The 20,377-nt window shown below is 39.1% G+C and overlaps 1 long non-coding RNA gene and 2 pseudogenes across 1 annotated transcript in view; 1 reads left to right on the plus strand and 2 right to left on the minus strand.

Annotated features, from left to right (window-relative positions):
- LOC149099168 (uncharacterized) overlaps positions 1–20,377 on the minus strand; it is a 276,702-nt gene that overhangs the window by 112,157 nt on the left and 144,168 nt on the right. The gene's annotated exons all lie outside the window — the stretch shown is intronic.
- On the plus strand, positions 3,316–5,617 carry LOC149099189 (uncharacterized; annotated as a pseudogene).
- LOC149099190 (uncharacterized) lies at positions 11,374–13,172 on the minus strand (annotated as a pseudogene).

The raw sequence follows: 20,377 nt of genomic DNA on the forward strand, positions 1-20,377 counted from the left end.
AGACATTGGTTTTCACAAACTTCAGCTCTGCAATGTAAAAAATGAAAACACAAAAAAATTAATTCACCATTGGTAACAATGTTATCAAATTATACTATGAGTGGCAACAGGTTTTCTATGTGGCTGATTTTTCAAAAGGGGTAAGGCCCAACAGAATTCTAAGCTGCAAATGAAGTATTTCCTGTTGTGACGGATATGTACCCATATTTTCAGTCCTCTTGATCAGAGACAACTTTCTCGTTAGTAGACTAGCTCAGAACATAGGGAAACATCACATTAATTAGCAGTGTTTCTGATTTTCAACACAGCCAGTATAGTTAGGGGATCCTCCTTACCTGGAGTAGTTGGTGGCACATCTTCGACTATCTTATTACTCCTGTCTACTCTTTACAACATGGCATGTGTTCGGGATTCCTTTTCCAGCATGGAGTTTATAGGAGTCATTGCTTTTAGCTTTTCTGCAGCACTCTTCATTTGATCACTGGTGGCAGTCAGAAATGTTTGAAAAATTTCTTCAACAATCTAGAACAGAAGGTATGTTCTATTACATAACTGAAAATTTATCACGAAACAGCCCATATTAAGAAAATCTTCCCTGAGTATAAGTTATAATTCCATAAGACTGTCTCAAAATTGAAGCTGGTTCATTATCTAGGTTGAAGAGGGAAAATTATGGACAATACTTCACCCCAGTTCTTTAATTTCTAAAGAAAATAAATTCAGACTTATTTACCAAAGTTCTGTGAAACTCTGAAATTCCTCATGGTTGCTTCACCATTCTTGAACTTTGGGTATGTCACCTTAATCTGCTCAGCATTATCAGCATTTCGATGTCTTACATCCCTTTGCAAGTTGTAGTTAAAGTGAACGGCAGCAAGAATGTGCCTGTGGAAAGATTAGGTTGTTTATATTGAGGAATAAAACATTGGTCTTTTCATCAAGATACACAGACACACCATACATGTTAGAGTCATCTGCAACTTACTTTAAGGTGTATAAAGTTGTGGGTTATATTTGTATGGTGGCCCATAAGGGACAGAACTTCAAGTTAAAAAATGAACAAACTTGTCGAAATTAAAGCATTTAATTTTAAAGAAAGTGCTGTAAATAAAATATTTTATTGCATACAATCTAAGAAGAAAAGCAACATCTCTCGCACCCTATTTTCAAAATAAATTTTTGGACTGGGATGAAAAAAATGAACTGCAAAGAAAAAAAATTCACTTTGCAAACAAAATAAATTTGTGCACTGCAAACAAAAGAAATGTGTACACTGCAAATAAAACAAATTCCTAAGCTGTAAACAAAAAAATTGTGCACAGCAACGAAAATAAATGTGCACATGACAAACAAAACAAACTTCTACACACTTCAAACTAAGTGTGCACAACTGCAAACTAAAATTTCTGCATGCTGCAAACAAAATAACAGGTCTTGCGTGCGCAGGTAGACGAGAAGGACTAAGACCGAGTCAAGCTTTCCCAGGCTTTGCTGCCAATATGGCGTCGTTTCTCAGGAAAGAAATTGAAGCAGCGGTTCGTGAAGAACTATCCTGTGTTGTTAGTTCAACAGGAACAGAGGCAAGCTCTAATTCTAATTCGATGACTCCTACAGCAGCAACTTTGACAGATAGTAGTGGTAGTTCCGGTACAACTTCACGCTTAGCCGAGGAGAATTCAGAACGTACTTTGTCGTTTGACAAATTCCATGCCCGTTGAGAGGAAGAATGCCAGGAAGGATGCAGACCACAAAAAAAGAGAGAGAAGAAAAACCCATCTGACAAAGGAACGATGTCTGTGAAGGTTGTAGAAGTGGAAGTTAAAGTCGGCATTGGGTCTGTGGCCAATGGTGTTTTTAAGGCTCGACATGGAAAGACACACTGCGTCACAGTGAAATCTTCTGCTGAAAAGGAAGAGATTACTTGAAAAGTTGTTGAAAAACACTCAAGCTTTGACCAAACTTTTGATGGCACAGTCCCCTATGTTTCGCTTTTTCCGGATTTCAGTCAAGTGAATTTTGTTCCTGGAACTAAGGAAACATTTGTACTGTCTTCATACAAGAAAGCAATTGGGAAAGACTACAAGTGGCTAACATTTTACCTGATCCCTTTTGATGAGTTCCAGGAGACTTACGATGACAGCTCCACAGAAGAATGTGCAAAGGAGGAAAATCTTGCCGGAGGGTGTAGTTGACAGCAAAATAGTCCCGCTTCCCATTGTCAAGAAACCATTATCTTTAATGATGACAATGAAAGCCTCCCTCATGATGGGTCAACAAATCCAGATGGTGAGTACCTTTCAGTTTAAAATATTACTGAATTTCTAAATGAAATGTAGTACCTGTGATGAAAAATGTGATAACAATTTATAGATTGTATTTGATGACAATAGGCCCAGTTAGAGCTAGCCTGCCCAGGGTGGGGTGGGGGGGGGGGAGGGGGGATCTATGAAGCTTTATATGGGAACGCTCTGCCCCGAGGTCCAACCCTTTACCCTTTTATATAACATTTTGAAAAAACAGGTACCCCTTTTGTATGCCTTTAACTCAAAAAAGTATCCCTTTTACATGCTTTCCTAACTGGCTGGTGTTTGTGAATAAATTGCCAAAACAGGAAATCTTCCTGTCATTTTCATTTAGTGCTGAGTAAATTAAATGATACAGCCATAAAGTGCATCTGGACAAAATATTTTAATTAAAGGCCCCTTTCAAAAACTAAGGGACAGATTTCCCTAACCTTTTAGTGTACCTTAACTTGTGAAATCCCTAGCCTTTTATGTACCTGAAGCCTGTGAAAGGAACCTCTTTCAGGCAGAGCCTCCCCGTATAGGCCATTATAGAAAGTACCTCCAGGGGGATTAGAACACTAATTCAAATATGACATAATTTAAATATAAGCCTTGACATTATGTGAAGTGTCTTCATTCTATAGACACCAAAAAAAGGTTTACAAGAAAAATGTCAAGTGTTCATGGTTCAAATGCTTTCTGAGATAGATCTTTAAAATTGGTACTTGTTAATGCATTTTAGATACCAACAATCTTGATTTTCTTCTAAAATCTGCTATTGACCAAAGCCTGAGTACTCAGGAGGCTCCTGTCTATGATGCTGTACAGTCCATTAAATAAGTCCCACCAAAGTCCTTGGAAGAAGCATTTGAACAAACCTTGAATGGTTTTCCAAAGGAGCATGTTGAAAACTGGGACCGAGCTTGTCACGTGACTTACACAATTTGACCCCCTTGAACACTGAACTGAAAGGGAACGAATGCAAAACTAATGCGAAGTCGTTGTTCTTGAATTGTATTCTGGATTTTTTTTGTCTTTGAATAGAGTCTTTATCTACGAAAGTGTCGTTTGAATACGTTTTCTACATTTGGTGCCGAGACCCGGGAATTGAAACTGGGATTCTAGCGTTGTGAAGAACGTCTCAAAGGAAGCTGTTGTGAAGTCAAAGCTGCACTAGCTGAAAGCACGTGGGCGACCAATTATGCCGCCGAAATTGAGGAATTTGAAAAAATTTCGCGATGGTCACCGAAAGTTCGTCCAGAAAACTATCGAACAAGCCAAAGGGCTAATCTCTGAAGGCAATTCCATCGAAGTGAAAAGGCTGAAATTGCTTCGAACCGCCCTTGAAACGAAAATGTCGGAGCTTCAATCGCTCGACCGCGAAATTGTGGAGCTGGTGGACGACGTAAAAACCATCGATACCGAAGTCTCTGAGAGCTGTGAGATAATGAGTTCCATTCAGGAGTGTATTGTTGAGTTAGAATCTGTTTTGGAAGCTCAAGAAATGCAGGGTAAGAGTCAGGAATTCCCTTCTGTGGCGCAACTTCCTCCTTCCGAAAGCACGGGAACTTCTCAAGATCACGTTTCGAAGGCAAAGTTGCCGAAGCTCGAGCTTAAGAAGTTTCACGGAAATCCCATACACTGGTATCCCTTTTGGGAATCTTTCGAGTCTGCGGTTCATAAGAACCCAAATTTGTCTTCAGTAGATAAATTCAATTATTTGCAGTCACTTCTTACTGGCACCGTGCGTAGTACGATCGCTGGTCTGGCCCTGACGAGTGCAAACTACGAGAAGGCAGTTGGACTGCTTAAACAAAGATTCGGAAATCGACAGATAGTGATCTCCAGCCACATGGAAGTGCTCACTAAACTCCCCAAGGTGGAATCGATAAGCGAAGTAAAGAAACTCCGAAGCTCGTACGACAGTGGAATCTCATGTTCGTGGATTGGAAAGTATGGAAATCTCATCTGAAATGTATGGTTGCTTCTTGACACCAATCGTTATGCAGAAATTACCGGAGGAATTTCGGATCGCTATCACACGAAATTTGGAATCGGAGACATGGAATCTGAAAGATATTTTGGGTGAATTTCACAAGGAACTGCAACTGAGAGAACAATGTCTTGTCAATAACAAGGATTCCAGGCCTTCACATCAGAGAGGTGAGTCGCCATTTTCTACATCAGCTTTGTACACTGACAGTTCTGAGAATAAACAGTCTCCTCGTCTTTGGTGCTCATTCTGTAATCAAAATCATCAGAGCTCTAAATGTAATGTTGTCACAAGTATTGAATCTAGAAGGGAAGTTCTTAAAAGGAAGGGCAAGTGTTTTCTCTGTCTCAAGCAAGGACATTTGGCACGTAACTGTCAAGCACCTATGAAGTGTCTTAAATGTCAAGGTGCCCATCATGTAGCAATTTGTGGTAACCCTGATCCAACCCTGGGTGGGCAAGATCGAGAACATGTGGCCAGTGTCTCTACTAGTATGTATGTGGATCAGTCTAGAGGGTCGGTGTTGTTGCAAACCGCAACCGCTGAAGTTGTGCGTCCGGATAATGACAGTTTTCCACTAAGTGTTCGTCTGGTTTTTGACTCATGCAGTCAGCGATCATACATGACTAAGGACCTTAAAGACAAACTGGGGTTATCAGTAATTGGTAGAGAGTCACTTCTAATCAAAACCTTTGGTGAGTCTGACGCCAGGCTACGAACATGTGAAATTGTTCAAGTGGGTATCAAAACCAGATGCGATGCAATTGTGTACATTCAAGCCTATGTGGTGCCAGTCATATGTGGCCCTCTGACCCAACAACCCACAGAGCTTGCTCAGTCTAGCTACGAACGTCTGCATGACCTCAGTTTAGCCGACAGGTGTGGCGGCAGAGATTTGCCCATCAGCATTCTCATTGGTGCTGATTATTATTGGTCATTGGTCGAAGGTACTATTGTGAGAGGTGCACCGTGGGAACCTGTTGCTCTTGCTACAAAGCTAGGATATGTCCTCTCCGGACCCACTATGATTGTGTCTAACCGTGACAATGGTAACACTGTGAATCTTACTGCGACGCATGTACTGAAAGTGGAAGCAAGTGTCGTCGGTCAAGATGAACTTGCCTCTGAACTTGGAAAATTCTGGGACTATGAGTCACTTGGCATTCGAGATAAAGGTTCGTCTCTGTATCACAAATTTGTTAGCGAAGTTGAATTCACTGAAGGAAGATATCAAGTACAGCTACCTTTCAAAGAGGACCATGAGCTGCTTCCAGATAATTTTGCTTTGTGCAAATCAAGGTTGGTCTCACTACTGAAACGTCTGAAATTAAAGCCCTAGATGTTAAAGCACTATGATGATGTCATCCAAGATCAGCAACAACAAGGAATTGTGGAACCTGTGGATCAAGGTGTCAACAATGGTGTGGGAAAAGTACATTACATTCCTCATCATGAAGTGATTCGCGTGGACAAGGACACCACAAAACTTTGTATTGTTTATGATGCCAGTGCACGATCAGGAAAGAACACATCAAGTCTCAATGACTGTTTGTATGCTGGTCCACCACTATCTCCCCTCATCTATGACATCCTCCTGAGGTTCCGGGCTCACAAGACAGCCCTCATAGGAGACATTGAGAAAGCTTTTCTAAATGTTTCAGTTCACCCCAAAGATCGTGACTATCTTTGTTTCCTGTGGGTTGATGATGTCACAAGCAGCCACCCGAACCTACAAGTTTATCGATTTGCAAGAGTTGCATTTGGCGTCTCCGCAAGTCCGTTCCTATTGAATGCAACAATTCGTCATCACTTGACTTCTGCTGACATCCTCAAAGAATTTGCTGAGAGAGTTCTGAAAAGTCTGTATGTGGATGACTTTGTTGGTGGAGATGATTCTGACAATTCTGTTTTCAAGATGTATGAGAATCTGAAGTCATCCTTCAAGAGCGGAGGCTTCAATATGAGAAAATGGGTCTCCAACTCTGAAGCCCTTCAGGAAAGAATTGAACAATCTGAAAGCCAGTCTTCTCAAGTTACAAGCAAGTCTGTCAAGGAGCACCCTGTTCAAGAGGAAGATCAAACCTTCTCGAGTTCCTTGTTTGAGACGTCAAAGAACCCCAGCACAGCAAAACTGAAAGTACTGGGAGTTGGATGGGATAGACGAAAAGATTTGTTACTCTTGGATCTGGCGTCTCCACTAGAAACTAGCAATACTTGTCCAGTTACGAAGAGAGCAATTCTTGGTACAACAAGCAAGTTGTATGATCCCCTGGGACTAATTAGTCCAGTCATCATTCTACTGAAGATCATCTTTCAATCTATTTGCAAGACAAGAGTGGGTTGGGATGACCCCGTGGATTCATTCATCCATGAACAGTGGTTAAAGCTTGTTCAAGATGCTAAGAAGGTGGGGGTGGTGGAAGTGAGGAGACACTACCACCTTGGCTTGTCATCAGGAGATTTACAAAGCATTCAACTCCATGGTTTTGCGGATGCAAGTGAGAAAGCCTATGGAGCAGTTGTGTATTTACGCCTTGAAACAACTACTGGAACTGTCTTCACCCAGCTTTTATCGTCAAAAACCAGAGTTGCTCCGATAAATGGAGAAACCATACCTCGACTGGAGTTACTAGGTGCTCTTGTTCTGGCCCGACTGGTCAATACTGTGTTGACAGCATTTGACGGAGCATTGGAAGTTGATGCTGTGTTCTTCTGGTCAGATTCGCAAATTGTTCTGTGGTGGATTTGGGGTGTAAACAGAGAATTCAAGCAATTCATTCAAAACAGAGTGGTTGAGATCCGTCGACTTACAAAGCAAACTCAGTGGAATTATTGCCCCACAGAATCCAATCCAGCTGACATCTGCTCACGTGGTACGATGACCTCGAAACTGATCACCAACCAATTGTGGTGGAGTGGTCCTGAGTTCCTTAGAAAGGAAAAGCAGTGGTGGCCAAGTCTTGCAATGAACTCTGCTGAAGTCACAAGTGACGATTCAGATCCTTGCCTAGAACTGAAGAAGGGAAGCTGTAACAGCCACACAAAGCAGCATGATGGTACAGTTCTTGCAAACATTGCCTCTGGAGAGGTGACGTCAGAAAAGTCACTAAATCTTGATTGCATCATTCCCTTGGAAAGGTTCAGTAGTCTTCAAAGACTTGTGCGAGTCACTGCATATGTTGTGCGATTTGTTTCTAATCTCAAGCAACGTAAAATGAAGAAGAGGTTAGTGGATGGAGTAATAAGGCATGAAGAGGTGGATTGTGCAAGAGAGCTTTGGATCAAGGAGGTTCAGAAATCTGTATACAACAACAAGAACTTTGACCAGGTCAAGATCTCATTATCACTGTTTACAGATGACAAGGGAATTCTGAGGTGTGGTGGTCGTCTTAAAAATGCCCCGATTCCGTATGATGCTCGTTTTCCAATATTCCTTCCAAGATGTTCACGACTAACTTACCTAGTGATAAATGATTGTCATTTCAAGGTTCTTCACAATGGTGTGAGGGACACTCTCACAGAGCTAAGGTCAAGATTCTGGGTAACAAAAGGAAGGCAGACTGTGAAAACTGCGATAGGAAAATGTTCTGTTTGTAAGAAGTTAGAGGGCAGAAGCTATGCAGTTCCTCCTCCCCCACCTCTTCCTGAATTTCGATTGAGCGATGACTTTGCTTTTACTCGAGTAGGAGTGGACTTCGCTGGGCCCATGTATGTCAAGAATGTATTCTCAAAGAATGGAGATTTGAACAAGGTCTATATAGCTTTGTTCACGTGCGCTGCAACCCGAGCTGTTCATCTGGAACTTGTCCCAAATCTGAGTGCAGAAAGTTTTATCAGAGCCCTTACTCGCTTTAAAGGGAGACGAGGAATTCCTGTCTTGATTGTCAGTGACAATGGGAAAACATTTAAGGATTCAAGAGTGCAGGCATATTGTCAGTGCGACGGTACACAGTGGAGGTTCAATGTCGAAGCGGCCCCTTGGTGGGGTGGTTTCTTTGAGCGTCTAGTAAAATCAGTCAAGTTGAGTTTGAAGAAGGTCATACGAAATGCCCGGTTAAACTATGACGAGCTGTCTACTGTCCTTGTAGAAGTGGAAGCAGCCTTGAATTCACGACCCTTGACATATGTCTTCGATGAAATGGAGGAACCATTAACACCTTCACACCTGATTGTGGGCCGCAGAATTTTGTCAGTACCATCAAAGAACTCATCGAACAAAGTTGATCAACCTGAGGGAACACTTACAAGAAGAGCCAAATTCTTACAGCGAACACTGGATCATTTTTGGAACCGATGGAAGTCTGAGTATCTCACACAACTTAGAGAGTACCATCGCTACTCAAAGAGAGCAAATTCTGTCCGTAAAGTGCAAGTGGGAGATATTGTGTGTCTACATGAGAACAAAACCCCGAGACAGCAGTGGCGGCTTGGGAAGATCGAATGATTACTTCCTGGTCGAGATGGTCATGTTCGAAGTGCAGTGGTGAGAGTCAAGTCTGGTAATTCGCCAACCGCGGAATGGAGACGCCCATTGCAGAGGCTCTATCCCCTGGAAGTGAGGTTGGATAATGGAACTGCCAACCCTGTGCCCCGAGTGGCAAATGTTCCTGTTACAGTAGTGAGGGACGAGGATGTCCCAGTTGTCGTCATGAATTCTGACTAAGATAGATGTATTGAGTTCATTCTGTTATATAGAGTTTATGCTCGTAAGATTGTTTCAACTTTAAATGAACTTTGAACTTTGATTGATGACGTCAATCAACGCGGGGGAGTGTGTTGAAAACTGGGACCGAGCTTGTCATGTGACTTACACGATTTGACCCCCTCGAACACTGAACTGAAAGGGAACGAATGCAAAACTAATGCGAAGTCGTTGTTCTTGAATCGTATTCTGGAGTTTTTTTGTCTTTGAATAGAGTCTTTATCTACGAAAGTGTCGTTTGAGTACGTTTTCTACAGAGCAGTTTACTTTGATTGAAATAACTAGAAAGGATATAGTAACTAGGACATTTGAATGCATTGAAGATGAAGATCTTAAAATAAGGGTTTCAGTTAAGTTCATTGGGGAAGATGCAATTGACTCAGGAGGGGTAACAACGGAATTCTTTTCGGAACTTTTTCGTGGGTTTGTGTATATAGTATACTGGTTAGGGGCAATTATCCTCGTATCACCTTCCGACACAACCTCAAAGCTGTGGCTAAAGGTCTTTTTGAGACATTTGGAAAACTTGTTGCTATTGCACTTCTAAATGGTTGCCCAGGGACTCATTTCTTTACACCAATGGTAGCAGGGTTTATATTAGACATCCCTCAAGAGCCACACTTGACTGAGGTTCCATATGAATGTGAGTTCCTGACCCAACTTACCAACATTTCTACCTGTAGTGATGAAGCATCATTTATCAGTGCTGTCAATTCCTTCCCTGAATGCTTTGATATGGGTTACACAAAAGTAGCAGTAACATTTGAGGACAAGAATGAGCTTTTGAATGCTTGTGTCAAACATGTAGTATTAAGTAGTGTAGCCAAGGAAATTTACAGCTTTAAAAAGGGTTTAGCTTCATTTGGGGTTTTGGAGTTTTTGTCTAAATATCTGAGTGATGGCATTAAATATTTAATGAATGTAAAAGTTTCTGTAGAAGCTGTGAAAAGCTGCTTTGTTCCTTGTTTTTCCTCTCCAGGGTTTGAACTTCATGAGAGAGAAACAGAAATTGTATACAACTGGCACAGTTTCCTGATGAGTGTCAGTAGGGGAAAATTGAAATGCAATGTTATCCCTTTTACCCAGCCATCTATTACTGGTACTGATGATAATGATGATTTTAAACATGATAATTCAGAACTCAGATATCTCACCTTGAGTGATGTGTTGCAGTTTGGAAGTGGATCTTGCTTCCCCAATTTCTCAGGGAAATACATACATACATACATACATACATACTTTATTTGCAACTCCCCAAAGGGGCTTTTCAGTTACAAAAGGAATAAAAAAGATAAAAATATGTCAATTAAAATGAATAAACAAACTGGGTAAGGAGTCTAAAACTAATTACAGTATTAAAGATTTAAAAATTTACAAAGTTTAAAATTGAATATTAAGAATTTACATTATTAACATTTAAAATGTTTGGTCAAGTGTCCCTTAAAAGCTTTCACAGAAGGTAAACTTTTCAAATCATCACTTAGCTCATTCCAGATTTTTGCTCCGCGATATGCAAATGATCTTTGTCCGGTAGCCAGTCGGCAACGTGGAATGTTTAAGTCATTACTCTGTCTGGTGTTTCTTGTAGCAATTTGAGATCGGAAAATGAATTTATCAATCAAGTAGTCTGGAACAAGATTATGAATACATTTGAAAGTCATCACAGAGTCATTTATGTAGAGTCTATCGCTGACCTGCAGCCAATTCAAGGATTTGATGCCTTGTGAGATATGGTCGTACTTACGCAGTCCCAATACAATACAGATTGGAAACTACAGACTGGTTTGATCACGAGAGTGCATCCACTGAAAAACAAATCAGTGGAAATACATGTGCTCTTTCTATAACTATTCAAGTGAACAAGAGGTATACTTGTAATAGTAATGAGTTTGCCCAGAAGCTCATGGAAGACATTTTTGAGGCTTATGGGTTTGGCTTACCTTAAGAATAATAAAAAGAAGTGTTTTGCTGAAGCTGACAAAATGCCTTGCACAATACTTCATAATTTTCAGATACATGTGTCTTCATGTACTTTATGAGGAATGATGGGTCATATGACAATACTGTTGTTTAATGTTGACATTTCACTGTTATGCCAGACTCAAAGCTGTAGGCCTATAGTTTCGTATGCCTTGTTTTACAAGGTTTAAATATAATTTAGTATACACTGTAGATGTTTAATTCATCATCCAAAAGTAGTGTATATGTTAAATTATAAAATGTTCAGTTCCTTAACAGTTGTACTATCATCTAAATTTCCTCTCCAGTATTTTGGAATTTTAATGTTGTAACCTCATGATGAACTTTTGTGTTGACACCCTCATCAGACTGTCAATGTTGATGTTCTTGGTACCACATGATGTAAGATTTATTGGGAGGATACAGCAATAAAGTTGTTGCCATTTCAGAAAACTTATTGAAAAACTTTTAATCTTGATAGACATAACGTGGTTTAATCTCAGAACAATCAATACCCCCTACCAATTTTAAATTGGTATTTCTTGTCAGTTATTTGATACTTTATGTCATTGATTCGAGTTGGTTGATTACTGACACTATATTGACTATAACAGGAATGATTAACCCTTTCATCTGTAACTTTAAAATATCAACTTGCCTTTCCAATCTTCACACCTGCCTAAATCCGTGTTATGTAAGGGATAAATACTTGATTTCAGGGGCCACATGCTTGACTTTGTAATGGCATGTTATGGAGAAGACATACAGTATGTACGCTAATTACTCTAAGATACTTGGAAGAAACACCTAGAAAGTTCAACATACACTATATCTGGCATGCATTGTCTATCCCCACATGGTCATGGGAGTTACAAGTGTCAAAGGCTGTAGTGAAATGAAGAAATACCAACAGTGAAGTGGTTTAGTTAGGATAACAAGTACCGGTAGTAATTAAAAAATCCTCAAGGTATTAGCCTGTATCTCGATAACTTTTTGTGCAAACTTTTCTTGGCGTTCTCAGAAGAGCTAGAGGTTGCACTGACTGTAATATTTATGCTTGTTTTGGAAATTGAGATCCTTAGATCATTAATGCACATGTTTCCCAAAAGGTTACTGAACCTTTTGCAAACTGGACAAGTTTCTGAAATAGATTTCCTGCCTCCAGAATAGAGGTGGGGTGTGACAAACCTGAACCTTGCCTGAAACTGGACACAAGCAATCAATTCGCCCAAATTCTTCTGGAAGAAAGTACATCATATTGGGCACACCTGACACGGTAACATGCTTTGACTTCCTGATGCAATGAGAATTCCAGCCATCCTTTACTTTATCAAGATCATCCTGCAAGACATCTGCAAAGGAATACCAAAGTGCTTCTCTGTGTATCTGACTGATGAGGTCGAGGATGTCAGATTCATGCAAGTCATTGAAGAAATCAATCCACCAACTTGCCCACTCTTTTCTGTAGTGTGACCAGTAACCTTCAATTCTTTGGTTCCTGACGCTTGTTATGTATTTGTGAGCTCTAGAACCCACATATTCATCAACTCCTTCTGTGCATAAGTAGCACTGCATTGCAGCAATCAGTCCGTTTTCAGTTCCACCATCAGTGTACACACGTGCTGGACATCCATGTGCTGCTTTCGCATTATCCAAGAAATATCTTGCCATCGGCCACAGATTCTTGTTCGACCTTTGAACTTCTCACCATAGAATTCTCCAGCTAAAGCCATCTACACAGCCATGAATAGAAAAGCCAAATGGCTTAAGTTTGTCATATCCATCTAAGTGCCAACAAAAATTAGCTCCTGGTGACACATAAGTTCTCCAGTGAAGGCACTTACGTTTTCTCAGGTCCACTCCACAGGGATCAACTTCTCTTAAAAGTGATTCAACCAACCGTCGGGGAACATGAATGTTATGTCTAAGGCGCAGCACATGCCACATGGTTCTATAACCACTGAGGCTGTCTGGACCAGTACAAATTTCAAGCAAAATCAAATCCCTTATGCATTCAACAAGATCATCATTCACCGTATCCCGTTTTCTCAGACCATAGTCTTTGAGCCTTCTTTTCAATGTTCGTTCATTTGTCTATACCATGATGCTTTCCTAACATCAGCGCTATATATCTGTACGTAAGGCCTCTGTTGAAATAATATTCAATAAGCTCTCTTTCTGATCCCCGTGGCAAATCTTCATGTTCAATTTCAGCTTCTACATCACTCAAATCGTTCTCACTGGACGCCATGTTGATAAAATATGGCAGGAAAGGACTTGGTCCCAGGCCTCATGTCTACCTGCGCACGCATACATTCATATTTTTGTTTGTTAGCAGGACTTTTTATTCGCAGTGAGCAGTATATTTTTTCTTGCAGTGTGTACTGGGTTTTTTGTCACTCGCAGTGTGCAAAACTTTTTTGTTTGCAATGGAACAATATTCTGTGCATAGTAGGCCATTTATTATTTATCTATTTATTTTCTTTGCAGCAGGCAAGTGTTTCACTTGAAGTGCATACATTTACTTTGTTTGCAGTGCAGAATTTTGTTTTATTTGCAGTGCACACATTTCTTTTGTTTGAAGCGTGCACTTTTTTCTTTGCAGTCCACTTTTTTTGTCCATCGTAGTCCAAAAATATATTTTGTATGTAGTGTGCGAGATGTTTCTTTTCTTCTTAGTGTAAAGTATTTTGTATGCAATAAAATATTTTATTTACAGCACTTTCTTTGAAATTAATTACTTTAATTTCCACAAATTTGTTCATTTTTTAATTTGAAGTTCTGTCCCTTATGGGCCACCGTATATTTGATAATCCTCACAAGCTGTGTACCCCTATAGGACACTCGCCAAACTTGTTAAATGATTTAACTACCTTATTTTTTCAGCATTGTCAACCATAATGTTGTATCACACCTCTACTAAATTTTTAATTACATTTACCTCAAAGAAACTGCCATACCTGCAGTACATTCCAATATAAGAATAAGCAATCATTTTTAGGGCAAAATGATTTAAAACAGAATGGAATCCCTCCAAACAACTTGTTTGTGCTAAGGGAAAAGCCTGCTTGATTCCTTTCATCAGATTAACATTAGTAAGTGCACTGTGCAATTTTTCGTAGGCCACAGAACCTAAGAAGAGTGAAAACATTGTATCAATTTGGGAGATAGGGTATTATAAAGCAAACCTATCATGACAATGGGCAGACCCTAGGAGGGGGTTGCAAATATCTCCAGCAATACTTGATAATTTATGAATTTATTTTGTTTTAGCTAGATATTATTTTGCTAACTCAAATTATACAAATACATGTACCTACCCAATTTTAACCATTTTCAAGGATGGATCGCACAGGGAAACATTTGCTGAATAACACATCACTGAAGTTTGAATGCTTATTAACAATGTGACTGAGGAAAAAGGTGAACTTAGCACAGATGACTTTCCCATTGCCACTAAATGTTGTGGTAGCACTCCAGTAAAGGTGTTTCTCACATGGTCTGATCCATTCAGCCAATGACCCGCAGTCTTTTTCTCTTGAGAGCTTTGAGAGGACCTTTCAGATTTCCATGAAGAAAATATTATAAATTAGCCTCTACACTGCTTAATGCATTTGATCTATGATTTCCACTTAGATATTATTCTGATTAATATGAGACCATCAAAGCAAAGTTACAATGATACAAAATTAATTTCAATTCAATTGTTTAAATAAAACCTTAATGTAAATCATAGTTCTCATGAAATTATGTTAGGTAGCATGCAGAACCTTACTTTTTTTCAGATGCCATCTGTCAAAGTAGTGAGTTATTTTTGTCAGACATCCTCATATGAGCTGGAATGGAGACATGTCTGTCAGAAACAAATGCCATCAATAGAAGACCATATCCAATTAAGTACTCCATGCAACCCTGAAAACCCATAAACGTCATTGCTGGGCTGCTTCCAGCTTGGTTTCTCTGTTGATAAAGTAATCAGAGGCTCCCTGAGCCAGCTCATGGATGAACAGGCCAATCCCAAGTTTAACTTTGCCTCTGTGGCAAAAGGAGTGTTTGTGCGAAACTATTCATATGAAAAAGTATGTCGCCTGAATGAAAAGGAAGCAAACAGCAACTCAGAAGTGGAGTTAAGTCTGCATATGTGCCAAGTCGCCCATCAGGCCAGAGCTTATTACAGTTTCTGTAGCATGAAGCAACTAGGAGTATTTCTACTACCCCCTGGATGGGATGCTAGTCCATAGCAGAGTTACCCCCAACATTAAATTTGCCAGTACCTATTTATATGCCTGAGTGGTTAGAGGCACTGTGAGAGTAAAGTGTCTCACCCAAGAACACAATACACTGTTCCCAGCCAGGGCTCGAACCCAGACTGCTCAAAATAAAAAGAAATACAAAATCAAATAACAGGTTGTTTACACAGACTGCTTATAACTTTTAAAATGGATGATAATTAATTTTGATTGGAACTGGAACATTGTTATTAAATTAACTTGTACATGATGTAGTGTCAAAGAATAACAACAGTCTGTTTCAAAATGAAATCATTAAATGAGATTTCACCATATTCACCAGTTAGTCCAAAATTGAAACCTAGTCACTGAAGTTGGTTACAATATACATAATATTAGGGAGTCGGCTGTGCATTATGGGTCAAGGTAAATTGGTTATGGTCCTTGTTCAGTTAACATTATGAAACAACTGAGTATAACAATTATGCAAAAATTATACTACATGAGTTAAACATTTATTTTAGACAATCAACTTGAGAATGCCAAGACTGCCAAGAGTATTTTGCCTGAACTTCGCTTGAGTGAGACATGGATATTGGCAAAATCTTGTTTACTTAAAGCTATGTCAAATATAAACAATTTGATTTTAGCTTGCTGATATATTTCTTCAATATTATAAAAAAGGGCACCTTAAGTCAACTATAGGGAGAGGTCCCCCAGCTGGGTCCAATCAATAATAAGGGTACTACACATTGTAGTGTATGCAAGTAAAATAACAATAGTTTTCTTTCTTGGAAACACAGATCACGATATTTTACTCCTGTATATCTTGGTGATTGTTTGTGTTAATCTCACTAGCAATGCAGTAATATTCAAAAGGATTGCAGATACGTCTCTTCTAATAGATTTTTGCAATGATTACAGAACATACTTATGTTGACAAGTATCAAGCATTATCTTCTCCATAATAATTTCAAGTTTTGATTTCAATTTGTTTAAGTCTCTCATTTCTAGAGGTGAAAAAAATCTACATCACCAGCCACCATGCGTCCGGCTTATGTTTGACACAATTGAACAGCATATCTCTCTCGCAAGAAGTAGATCTACACAGTCTCTTGGAATTAATTTGTCCATCCATGATCACTAAAACATTTAGGAGTATATTTACTTGATCATATATGTAGGTTGACTTGCATACCATCTCTGAAGAAATTTTCCCTTTGGTCGAGCTGCATGGAATGAATACAAAAGAAATGAAGTGTGAACGACAACAAAACTAAAAGATAAGGCTATTTGAATTTCTTACTTGAAGTATTTTAAAATAAGCTTACAAATTTTGAACTTCGGCCAGATACTAATAACACGGGCAGAATTCAATGTTTGTATACAAAATAAAACAATAACAAGACAATGAAACCAAAACTTTACAAGAACTTAAGCTTACCTTGGACTCCACAAGGAGAGAAGAAAGCGAGTGGAAACCATCAAATTACTTTGCCAAGAGAAGAGAGCATGCGTGCAACCGTAGAGTTCGAACGCAACTTTTGAGCGGAGCCCAACTCCGTCCTAAATTCGAGCAAAATTTGCCATACGAGGTAAATATTTAAGTATGCAACACCAATGAAAAAGTCAGGAGGTAAACACAAAAGAGGTGAACGAGGTTCCACTGAAGACGAATCAAACTCGGCCAAGAAACCCAACATGGATGCGACTAAGTGTGCCAGCGATAAAGATGGTGGCAAAGGTGACGAAGAATCAGAGGTCCAGTTCTACGTAACAGTTCCTGAGCAAGAACCAAGTCTTAAAGTTATAAAAGATATGCTTTCAGGCATTCAAACCACTCTTAAAGATGTACAGATTGAAAACAGAAAGTTGGCAAACGAGGTGGCTGATTTAAAATCTTCCTTCGGCTTTCAAGAACAACAAATGAATTCCCTCAAGGTGTCTCTGAGCAACGCGATGAAGGCTAACGATGCGATGAAATTAGAATTACAAGCACTCAGAAAGAAAGTTAATGATCAGAAATCTGAGATTGATGAGCTGTACAAAAGTCAAGATGATCTCAAACAGTGTACACACAAGAACTCGTTGGAAATTCACGGCGTCCCCGAAGATTTGTATACTTCCACGGAAGATGTGGTCATCAAGTTGGGTGAGGTGTTAAATGTTTCGATCCAGAGTGATGATATCGACATCTCGCATAAATTATACAGTGGAAAGAACAAACCAAAGAATATAATTGTAAAGTTTATCAGCCACAAGAAGAAAACTGCACTTTATAAAAAGCAAACTGAACTTAAAAATGTGAGGATTACACAGTTGTATCCACATTCCACAACAGCCACGGTTTTGGCCGCGGAACATCTATACATCAATGAAAACCTAACGTCCTTCCGAAAAGATTTAATGAAAGAAGCCAACCAAATGAGAAAAGATGGACTTTTGGTCTGTGTATGGTCCATGGATGGCAAGATTTATGTTAAGACCTTGCCTGATGGCGCACCGAAACGGATTCATTCCAAGGAAGACCTCGACAACGTATGACTGTAAGCTAGCCCGACTGTGTTTTAGCGCATCTTTATTTCTAAGCCCTACTGATAAATTATTATTTTTGTTTTAAGTTCGAATTAGGATGGATAAGACACAAAGTCCTTTACGCTCTTAGATAGCATCCAGTTAAACGCTTGTATATGTTTGTGTTTTGTGTATGTGCTTGTTTCGATTGTATTCGTCAGTGTAATTTTGTTGTTTTCTTCCCTTTTATTTCATGACGACAGTCTAATCATAAGTTGTTATTATTGCAAACCTGTGAATTTCAAATCTGCTTATCAGTTGTTGCTTCCCATGATAAAATTATCGTTTGTCAACATTAGTGTGTAACGGTCATGTCGACACAAGTGAAAATTAGTATCCTATCTTTAAATGTTAGAGGCTTAAGAAACCAAGTTAAGCGAAGGAGTATTTTTAGATTCCTGAAAGATCAAAATTGTCAGATTTAATTTCTCCAGGAAACATTCTCGGAAGAAAAAGATGAATCGATATGGAAAAGTGAGTGGGGAGGTGCTATTTTCTTTTCCCACAGGTCAACCCATAGCAAAGGAGTTTCTATTTTGATAAATCCTTCAAGCAAACTGAACATGGAAGTGACCGGTAAGGATCTTGACGGCAGAATTGTGTCAATTTGATGTACAATTCAGGCAAAATTTCAATCTGTAATATTTATGCTCCGAATGACTCTCAACAACAACAGAAATTCTTGCTAACTTTAAATAGATACCTGATGTCACATACGGAAATTAGTAATCTTATTGTGGGAGGAGATTGGAATGTTACCTTGCAAGCTATTGACAAAAGGGCTGTATTTTTTTGGAGACCAACTTTATATCGTGATAACCTTATTGCGATAATGGATGACATTGGCTTAATCGACGTTTTTAGGAAGCTTTATTCAAATGAAAGAAGCTTTACTTATGAGTCCAAATCACTAAAAGTCAGATCCAGAATTGATTTCTTCCTAGTATCGAAATCAGTCGAAAACTGGGTCATTAAAACCAATACGAAAGTTTCAAATGTTCTGGATCATAAAGCCGTTGTCCTTGATCTTAAAATTCTTAGTGAAAAGCGTGGTCCTGGCTTGTGGAAATTCAACAACTCCCTAGTGGAAGACAATGAATATGTCGAGCTTATAGAAGAAAACTACGCGGCTATACTTGAGAAGTATTCAGATTTGAAAGACAATCGGTTAAAATGGGAATTAATTAAAATGGAAATAAGACGTCTCACCATTTCATACTCAACACACAAAGAAAAACAACGGAGAATTCGAGAAACGGAGCTTCAAAAGTGTTTGGAAGCTTTAGAAATTAAAATTAACAACTGCAATATGGACGAACAGTTAAGCGCTGAAATTGAAGATTACAACAACTTAAAAACCGAACTTCGACATATCTATGAAACCCAAGGGAAAGGTGCAATCTTTCGATCTAAAGTCAGGTGGGTTGAACAAGGTGAAAAACCTACAAAGTACTTCTTTAATTTAGAGAAAGGAATTTCAATCGTAAAGTAATTACAGAAATAAAAAGAGAAGACGGCAAAATACTTGTTGAAGAAGACGAGATAATGAAAGAAATCGAATCCTTTTATGAGAATTTATATACTTCGCATGGTGAGGATAACAATGAGGCCTTTAATGATTTTGTGCGTGATCTGCAAACTGATAAATTAACAGACGAAGAAAGAGAGGACCTAGAGGGTTACATAACGATAGAGGAATATTCCAAAGTCTTAAAAACCTTCCCCGCTGGTAAGTCGCCTAGAGATGATGGTTTTACGGCGGAATTCTACAATTGCTTCTTTGATTTGGTGAGCCGCGACTTAGTAAGTAGTTTTAACACTGCATACAAAGAAGGAAAGCTGTCGATATCTCAACGCAGAGGTGTAATAACTCTTGTGCCAAAGGAAGATTCTTGTTTGTCAGAACTTTCAAATTGGTGCCCAATTACACTTTTAAATTTAGATTATAAGATCGGGTCAAAAGTAATAGCAAAGAGAATAGAAAATGTTTTACCAAGGATAATCCATCCTGACCAAACTGGCTTTGTGAAGGGACAATATATTGGTCAAAATATAAGGTTGATAAACGACATCCTGGAACAGACCAAACTAAAAAATATTCCTGGAATATTACTTTTACTTGACTTCCGGAAAGCATTTGACACCATCAAATGGTCCTTTATCCAGAATACTTTAAATCTCCTTAACTTTGGTGACAGCATCAAATGGTGGGTCTCCACTTTTTATACTACACCTGAAAGTGCGGTTCTGTACAATGGATTTTCCACAAATTATTTTCAGTTATCAAGAGGGGTTAGGCAGGGTTGCCCTCTGTCACCTTACCTTTGTATCGGACAATGCTTGAAAACTAAAAATTTTTGAAAGACACTTTTCAGTGTCGAGGACAACAATGTGTCCATTGTGCTGCGTATTCTATGTTAGAACTACTACCAACAGATTGAAAAAGTCCGAAACGACTGTCGCAGAAGTCACAAATTTAAACTGAGAATAAATTATTACAAAAAGAATTTTGTCCATTGAAAAGGAGAAGCTACAAATAACAATTACAATCAGACTTTTTGGGTAATGACTGTAGCCCAAATTGTGTACAGTCGAACCTTCGGTTGCCACCACTCGTAAGCGACCATCTCTCTTC

This window comes from Orbicella faveolata, unplaced genomic scaffold (genome assembly GCF_042242905.1).
Source record: "Orbicella faveolata isolate gen_17 unplaced genomic scaffold, um_ofav_v1 contig_46, whole genome shotgun sequence".
Taxonomy (NCBI): Eukaryota; Metazoa; Cnidaria; class Anthozoa; order Scleractinia; family Merulinidae; genus Orbicella; species Orbicella faveolata.